The sequence below is a fragment of the Sus scrofa genome, chromosome 14, assembly GCF_054392235.1.
Source record: "Sus scrofa isolate SSC_HxYL_T2T_F1_AM1 chromosome 14, Sscrofa_HxYL_maternal_Yorkshire_Landrace_v2.0, whole genome shotgun sequence".
In the NCBI taxonomy this organism is placed as follows: Eukaryota; Metazoa; Chordata; class Mammalia; order Artiodactyla; family Suidae; genus Sus; species Sus scrofa.
This window is the reverse complement of record NC_139396.1, coordinates 100,977,136-100,986,342: the sequence shown is the minus strand read 5'-3', so window position 1 is coordinate 100,986,342 and position 9,207 is coordinate 100,977,136. Positions and strand designations below refer to the sequence as shown.

The 9,207-nt window shown below is 39.7% G+C and overlaps 1 long non-coding RNA gene across 1 annotated transcript in view; it reads right to left on the bottom strand.

Annotated features, from left to right (window-relative positions):
- Window positions 1–9,207, bottom strand: part of LRMDA (leucine rich melanocyte differentiation associated) — a 1,116,486-nt gene that overhangs the window by 293,742 nt on the left and 813,537 nt on the right. The gene's annotated exons all lie outside the window — the stretch shown is intronic.

Sequence of the window (9,207 nt, the reverse complement as noted above, 5' to 3'; positions counted from 1 at the left end):
GCCAACAGTTGCAATTCTGATTTGACCTAGCCTGGGAACTTCCATATGCTGCAGGTGCAGCAGCAATAAAAAGAAAAATAAATATAAAAAAAAATACTCAGTGCCATACTTAGCATATTTAACACCTGCAGCAGATTGCTAATAACAGTATATAATTATTTTCAGTTATAATACTTTTTTTCTGAATGTGCTTTTTAGTTTTTGATAAGTAACAGCATAAAAGAAAAATATAAATGTGAAGATATGACTCAAATGCATTAGAATATTTCATATACAAAAATTGGCACTTATCAAAGACAAATAGTATACTTCATCATTTGTACTGTATTGTTTTAAATCTTAAATACAAGTAAATGCTTCAAGTGTTCTCAAAGAATGTCAAAATTAAAATAATTCAGGACCTTTCAATCACTGTGCTATAACTGCCTATCTCACATCCATTGTTGAAATGGAGGAATAGGTACTACCAAGGTTTTGAAGACACTCACTGCCTAAAGTAATCTCCAAAGATGTCAAACCACTAAGCACTTACTCTCAAGTACACAGGTGAGTTCATGTGCACTGAGGTTGACTGATTAGCTAAAAGTTCTCCAAAATAGAATACAATGTTTTGGTCTTTTTTAAAAAAAATTTTTAGGACTGCACCCATGGCATATGGAAGTTCCCAGGCTAGGAGTTGAATCAGAGCTGCACAGCCTATACCACTGCTACAGCAACGCTAGATCTGAGCCGCCTCTGCAAAACTACACCACAGCTCACAGCAGCGCTGGATCCTTTACCCACTGAGTGAGGCCAGAGATGGAACCCACATCCTCATGGATACTTGTCAGGTTCTTAACCCACTGAGCCACAACAGGAACTCCTTACAATGTACATTTTTTAAAGTATGTTATTCAAAGTGTCATTATACCTTATTCAAATACAATAGAACTCATAGCAAATATTCAGAAGTTTGATAATTTTTTTTCCAGAGAGGAGTATTTTATCACTTTGATTACTTCAGTTCTCAGTGCATGCTGATGATAAAATGCAGAGTGAATTTTAGTTGGTTGTATGAGTATTTTAAAAACCCCCATGGACAGTGCATCCCATCACTTTCTGCCCCTGGAGCAGGCCACTCTTGCTGTTTTGCCCTTGATATTCCACTCCAAATAATATTGGAAATAAATTTCATTAATGCTGAGAATTACATGTGAAATAAAAATTCTACAAAGGACCCTGATTGAAATACACTGAAAATGTTGAAAGAACACACTTGCACACAGGAGAAAATTCCCATGGACAGACCCACTGATTTCAATACTGACCCAAAAGTTCCAAATTTTCTGGAAAGAGAAAAGAAGATAATTGATGGCTCTGAGCCTTTCAGTACAGTGACAAGGTAGAAACAACTTTTCATTGGATGAACAAAAAATTAATTAAATAGCCTGCACCAAAATACAGTTGCAATTTATAGTAAAATTCTTTTCTAATTCCAGAAAATCCTTAAGGTTCTCCGGAGCAAGCCAACAAACAAAATCGCATTTCCACTTAATTTCCAATTAATCATATACCCACTTTCAAGTGAGTTCTCTCTGACAGGAATCATGTAAATCTCCAGCTTTTCTTGGAAGATCTAGACATCACACCACAAATAATATAACCATAAAGATGTAACTGATCACATGAGGCCATTGATCTGTATTAATCTATTCTCATTGACTATATATCTGACTTGGCTACATATTATATTCATTTGCTTTATAGCTGGTCAGTGGAATCTTAATAAATTCAATACCCTTCAAATTGAAACATATTCTATTCCCTCCAGTATGTGCCTTTCTGCTACATTTTATTTCATTTGGTATACTTCCTAATCAATTATTTTGTGAGCTTCATTTCTTTTGGCACAATGTATCCACTGTTAAGATTTATTTCTTTCAGACTGATTTAAATCTGTTTTGCTCCATGCTGCCTTAAAGCTACTTTTTTCCCCACCCATTTCCTCACCAGTCCCATCCACTGGGCCATATGAGCTGGTTCATACTCCATCTTCTTGGTTGAGGAAAAATGTACTTTCCTAGGTAGGTCTAATGTGAAATGACTCTTGCTTTTTATTTACCCTGCCAATGGTTGTGGACCAAATAGTAACCATGAAAAGCAGCAGGGTGCAGGGATGTTGGTGTAGTTCAGGTACTCGATACTCAGATGGGTAATGGCAGGATCTTGATGTCCTTAATATGAAGTCATCTCTCTGAATCAGGATCCTAAAATTCTACATATAGTTGCCTCCAGAGGTCTCACTCTCTCATAAATCCTTGTTGATTTAAAGAATGACTGAAGACGGCCTTCTTTGGTGGCATTAATTATGAGTCACTTTTCATTTCAGTTGGCCCTAGATTTTACATTCTAAGACTTTAAAAGTTCACTTTGCACAATGAAATTATTTTATTCTTCATAGAAAAAAAAAAACAAAATGTAATGAAAGACATGGCATTTTAATGACCTTTTTGGTGACTCGCCTCCTAACTAAAATGGCTAGAAAAGGTTGAGCAGAGAAGCCCAAAGTGATATAGGAAAATCCTTGCTGGTATAACTGAAAAGGTACATGCAGGGTAAGGTGAAAGGGACCTAAACGAAAAGACAACCCACAGAATGGGAGAAAAATCTTTGCAAGTGAATCAACTGACAAGGGATTCATCTCCAAAATTTATAAACTCCTTCTGCAATTCCATACCAAAAAAAAAAAAAAAAAAAAAAAAAAAACAACCCCATCAAAAAATGGGCAGAAGATCTAAAAAGGCAGTTCTCCAAAGAAGACATACAGATGGCCAAGAAACACATGAAAAGATGTTCAACATCACTCATTATTAGAGAAATGCAAATCAAAACCACTATGAGGTACCACCTTACACCAGCCAGAATGGCCATCATCAAAAAGTCTACAAACAATAAGTGCTGGAGAGGGTGTGGAGTAAAAGGAACCCTAGTACACTGTTGGTGGGATTGTAAATTGGTGCAACCTCTGTGGAAAACAGTATGGAGATGCCTCAGAAAACTAAACATAGAACTACCATTTGATCCAGCAATCCCACTCCTGAGCATCTATCCAGAGAAAACCATGACTTGCAAAGACACGTGTACTCCAATGTTCATTGCAGCACTCTTTGCAATAGCCAAGACATGGAAACAACCTAAATGTCCATCAACAGAGGAGTGGATCAAGATGTGGTACATATACACAATGGAATATTACTCAGCCATTAAAAAGAATGAAATACCAGCATTCTTAGCAACATGGATGGACCTAGAAACTATCATGCTAAGTGAAGTCAGCCATACAAATGCTTTCACTGACATGTGGAATCTGAAAAAAGGACAGACTGAACTTATTTGCAGAACAGATGCTGACTCACAGACATCGAAAAACTTATGGTCTCCAGAGGAGACAGTTTGGGAGGTGAGGGGATGTGCTTGGGCTGTGGAATGGAAATCCTGTGAAATCGGATTGTTATGATCATTATACAACTACATATGTGATAAATTCATTTGAGCAATAAAAAAAAAAGCCTGGCTAAGGGTCTGTGGCCATATGTCAAATGCAAAGAGAAGCCTCTAAACATCCCTAAAGAGAGGAGTTGACATTATAAAAGCACACTGTCTCTATAAAATAGGTTACAACTTCTTAAAATAAAATGAACTGGAAATAAACTCATGGAGTTCCCGTCTTGGCTCAGTGGAAATGAATCTGACTAGCATCCGTGAGGACACAGGTTTGATCCCTGGCCTTGCTCAGTGGGTTAAGGATCTGGCATTACCATGAGCTGACAGATCACAAATGCAGCTTAGACCTGATGTTGCTGTGGCTGTGGTGTAGGCCAGCAGCTACAGTTCCTATTCAACCCCTAGCCTGGGAACCTCCATGTGCTGCCAGGGCAGCCCTAAAAAAAAAAAAAAAAAAAAAAGAGGCAAGCAAAAACAGAGAAAGGAATAAAACCATGCCCAGAACATGACAATGCCAGAGTACACCTTGTTCAGAAGTCAGGTACTGTCAATAGAAAGGGAAGGGAATAACAGATGAGGAGAGAGAGGGAAATCTTTGGAAACCAAGAAAATTAAGCAGGAATGCATTTAGTGAACATGTAAAAAGTAGTAACATTATCAGATACAGATTAGAAAGCACAACAAATGCTAATGCCATCAAACATAAAAAATAAACAGAACCATAGTATGGAAAATGTAAGCTCCCTCAGAAGAAGGGAACATGCCTTCTCAGACAGAGAAAGACAGGAACAGAAGCATACAAATGCCTTTGATTTAATTTGTATATATTTTTTTAAATCAGAGAATACGAATTTCCATATTGACCCTAATAGGGCATGAAACTCAAGAAGGAAAGATGCCACTAAAAATGAAATTCTGGATATGTAACTAATGAACACTGACAACAAAGAAGGTTGGAGAAGGAAGAAGAATGGAGAAACAGACAAAGAAATCAAACCAATAGGACTGAATGGGAAACTCTGTGATGAATTCAAATTTTATGACTTATAACAGCAATGCCCAGAGGAAGAAAATCAGTCAACTGCTGGAAAAGATGGCAAAAGAAAAACTCAAATGGCAGGAACAAGGCACAAGCTCTTGTTTTGGTATTTTCTCCATCATGAACTTTTACTTTGGAGTTGGTAAGATGAATGAAGAAATAAAAAAGAAAAAATAAAAAGAAGGACACCTTAGAGAATGTATGAGACACATGAGAAGGTTGGTCTCCAGACCCAGACAAATAATATTTTATTTTACGATGGCAACAGCAAATATTTTTATAGATCTGGTCATAGAAATAAAATGACTAATATTTCAAAAATCACAGGAAAAAGTATATTCAGGAAACTCTCTCTCTTTTTTATAAAAGGAATGGAAGATTCTGAAAACAATAAGGTATAGAGTCTCACTAAAATCATAAGAAATTATATTTTAATGTATATACTGAGCTGTCTGAGAAGTAATGAACAACACGCAAGAGCTAGTGCCTCTTCATGCAGGATGAGCTAAGCCAAATGAATCTTTTTTTAAAAAAAAAATCTCTCCTCCCCTTTCTCTCTGTCTTTTGGAAACAACGATTAAATAGGTGGATTGGTGAGAGTACAGACATAATACACTGATTTCAGCAAGACGTTGGACAAAAATCTCGCCCTACATAGTGCAGCAAAAAAAGAAAGAAAAAGTTTGAGTCAACTCACAACAGATGAATCACAGATATCAAAAAATAACCATGGATCCCTGAATCAATACCAGTGAAAAGGGAGGCTCCTTGAGCCTATCCATTGGATTCCATCCTATTCTCTAAACTATTAAAGAAAACCCAGAAATCTATGTTCTGACAATAGACTGACACCAAACACTAATAAGAAACAGAGGAAAAGTGTCTGAAAAGCTCCAAGTCAGGGACAGGGGAGTTTTTCCGGGCAGTAGCTTCTGTAAGAATAAAAGCCCAGCGGGCACTGGGTGATTCTGAGCCCATTTGTAATCACGCGCAGCAGATGCTCTGGGTCCCTGGCAGTGCTCCAGCCCTGGCTGCACAGGGATCTACGTATCCTGGGTGGGATGTAAGACCAAACACTTCCTCCAGAACTGAGATGCCATGACTCTAACATGACTGCAAATCCTGGCCTGGTGTCCTGCAGGATTATTGCTAAATAACTGCAGAGGAGGGAATCAAAAAATGATGGCAATGAAAACATCTTCCAAAGCCACTGATTTTCTAAAAGACCCCATACAAAAGCCCCCTTTCTGATAGCTACTCTAATTACCAGAATGCTGTGGTACCTTGTTGCAAAGACAAAAACGTCAGCTGACCAAACCATGAGTTTAAGACAGGCAGAAAAATTCAACAACTCCCGACCATTGCCAGATCCAATACACAAAACAGTTAATTTATAACAGTTAAAACCTGGCCTCTGACCAAGTCCAAAAGAACTATGTCTTATTTCACTTGCTCTTGAATATGTCTCTTTCAGAGATAAATGACTCTGCTCTCTGCCAGTTCCCTCCTCTGTTTGGTGTTTTGTTGAGCCAGGCCTGTGACAAGCCAAGAGTTGATACATCTGCTTGAATGTGTAATTTACCTCTCTGGTCAACTTTGCCTTTTTTTTTTTTTTTTTTTTTTTTCTCCTTGACAATATTATGTCAAACAATCACATCACCACTGGCTCTGATCTCTTTGTTGTTAGCTAATAAATTAGAGAGTATTTATTATCTGCAATCCTTTTTTCCTCTTTTAATGGTGACACATTTGTGGTGAATTACAGGGCAGCTTTATAAACTCGGCTCCGGGCCAGTCTCAGGCCCTGCATGCATGTGAACATTCCCTCTCCCGGCTGGCCTCCCGGGCCGGTGGTAAATCAAGGCAGCTGTCACAGTACACTAAGTTAGTGTGCGTCACCGGGGAGAGCAGGAAGCGTTGGGGGTATAATTCTGTCCATCAAACTAATATGTTATATCAGTAGCTTTGTAATCTTCGGCCATAACTTATGGGAAGTGACACCTAAGAATTCACTTTGAAGGCAATGTGTTCCTCAGCCTTTAAGCCAAAACAGACCCGATTCTCAGCAACCGTTCCTCTGTTTACACGAGTGGATTTCTAGTGCCGGGGAATCGGGTCCCTATCAGTGTGGCAGTATTTTACACATTCCACCACCAGCTGAACTCTGTTTACAGCCCTCCCGGCAGGATTTGTAAACTTTTCAAACAGGATTTCTTCTCTTCTTTGGGTTACCCTTGCCTTAACCTCCAGTAGCCAGAGAGATAAATCGGCTCCGTGCATGTTATCATGACAAAGCAGAGCTCTGACAGACAGGGATGAATGGGTGCCCCCTGTTCCTGGTCCGTCCCCCTGCAACCTCTGCCTTGACAAATGTGGGAAACGCCTGCAAAAGACAGAGCACTCACATCGCTGGGGCCTGGATGGCAGCATGGCTCTGGGTTTGGTTGCTACATGCCCACGTGATCCCTTAGGAAGGGAAGACCTACACCCTGCAAGAGACAGCACACTTTCTAAGGCAGGACATGGGGGCCACCGGAGTCACACAGCGTGTCCTTCTTGTCCAGATTGTGCCATTGGATTGTCTCTGTCATCTCTCCCTGTGCACCCCCACTCCCACTGTCTTCCCCAGCTGCATTCTCAGCTGGCCAATGAGAGAAGCCCTGTGGGGAAGATTAAGTAGTTCTGCGAGCTGCCATCTGATGGAAAAGAAATCTACAAGAACTGTTCAAAGGCACTCTTCCTCCCCCAGGCACAAGACTAAATATGCACAGTAAAGAAATTTGAAAAATGCCTGCCCTTGCCATCCCCAATACCCCTTTGATTGATAGCAGAGAGGGTTTGCTATGATAATTTTACTTTGACAGGTCCCAGGCATAAATCCCACAGAGTTGTTGCTCTGGTTTGACAACCTTCGAGGCCTCCAGTTAGGAACAGGAAACAGGCCTCTATTTTTCACCCTCAATGCTCCTTCAGGTGCAAAGAAAAGACCTTATGGAAAAAAATAAATCCTTATCTGAGGGGGAAACCAAATTCAAAGCAGTTTTAATACTTATTCATCAGAAAGAATGTCCAACAGGGGAAGATGTGACCTCTGTCCTACTTCTTCCAACTTACATTTAAATCTTCCCAATAAGAGATTTGAAACCTACTCATAGCGAGAAATGGAGATGTCTTTTCCGTTCATGTTTTGGTTTTATGAAGTTGTAGTATTTTACTTCAAGGTCAGCCTAGATAGGTACCAATATATTTTAGAAAAATCATTGCGCAAAAACAAAAATGCAAACCCATAACAACATCTATAATTGATCATCATTTACTAACAATGGGCCACATTCTGCCTCATTCCATCCCCTTCATCTTCACAACCACCTCCAATGAGTCAAGCCTCAATTAATACGAATGCAATTTTAAAAAGAGCCAAGGTAATGCGTTTTTTCAGCATTCATCTTTTGGGCATGCTTCATGAAATGTCAGGGATTATTTGGGGATCAGTGGCTAGTGGCTCTTCACCCCATCATCTCCCAGGCTCCATCTGAGAACCAAGACACAGCCACGAGCACCCAAGTTACAGAAATCAGATTTCACTGGCTTGAATCGAGAAGAATCTCTGGTGCCCCTTAAGGTACCTAGAAAAGTAAATTAATCAGAATCCATTCTCCAAACATTTTAGTTGAGCTCGCCTAGAAATGCAACATTGTGACCTTTCAAAAATTTTTAAATGCACAAACCCAAGCGAATGTCTAAAATGAAGTATTTCCATGTCCTTAAAACTTTCAGAAGTTGAAGGTTTTCCTTCCAGTGATCTACTGCTTAGGAACTATGTAAGAATCTGCTTTCTCTGGGTTCTAGCATTAAGAGAGGGTCCATATAGCATCAATGCCCTAAGAGTGGACCCCTGCTTCAATCCCACCCCACCCCTAGGCCATTACTAAGGGTGCCATCCGAGTTCTGCAGAAAGTCTGCCCTATTGAGAGACACCAGTGACAGGAAAATAAGGACCCAGTCCTGGCATTCTCAGTCAAGACTGTCTTTATCAGGACTCTAACATGGATTTCACCCCAGGCTACAGAACTGAGCTCTCTTTTTCTAAAGTCAACATTTTATGACTATACCCATTTTATGGAGGAACGAACCACTGCCCAAGGAGTTCTAATAATTGGCCTGTGAGTCAGCCAAAAAAGTCAGTGGGGAAATCGGGATAGAAAAGAACAGCTGCTCATAAAAATGGGAGTTAAGATACAAGTTTTTTAAAGTCATAAAACAGCTTGAGCAAATTTCAAGAAAAAGAAACTACTAAATAATTCTTCTTTACTCTACTGTCCCCCTCCAAATACCAAGCAGGATGTGCTTCCTTATAAATGCCTATAAATTTGGGGGGAGGAAAACAAATCTGATCTCATGTATTGAGCTCTAGGCTGCAAGGAACATGGTTAGATTTCTGGTTCCCTAAAAGAAAGATGCCAGAACAGCATTTTCCCATCAAGTGTTGATAAGAAAGGCATTTAGCATTTCATTTGATGGGCCTGTTGTGAGTGGGTGGTAGGACATGAAAAATTATGGCCAATGTCATATTAAAAATTACAGGCGCATCTGCACATGCTCAATCTGCTCTCAAGCCAGTGATACTCTATCCCAGACAAAGCGTTCCGCTGTGGCAGATGTGGTTGGGATGTTCCTTTCCCAGG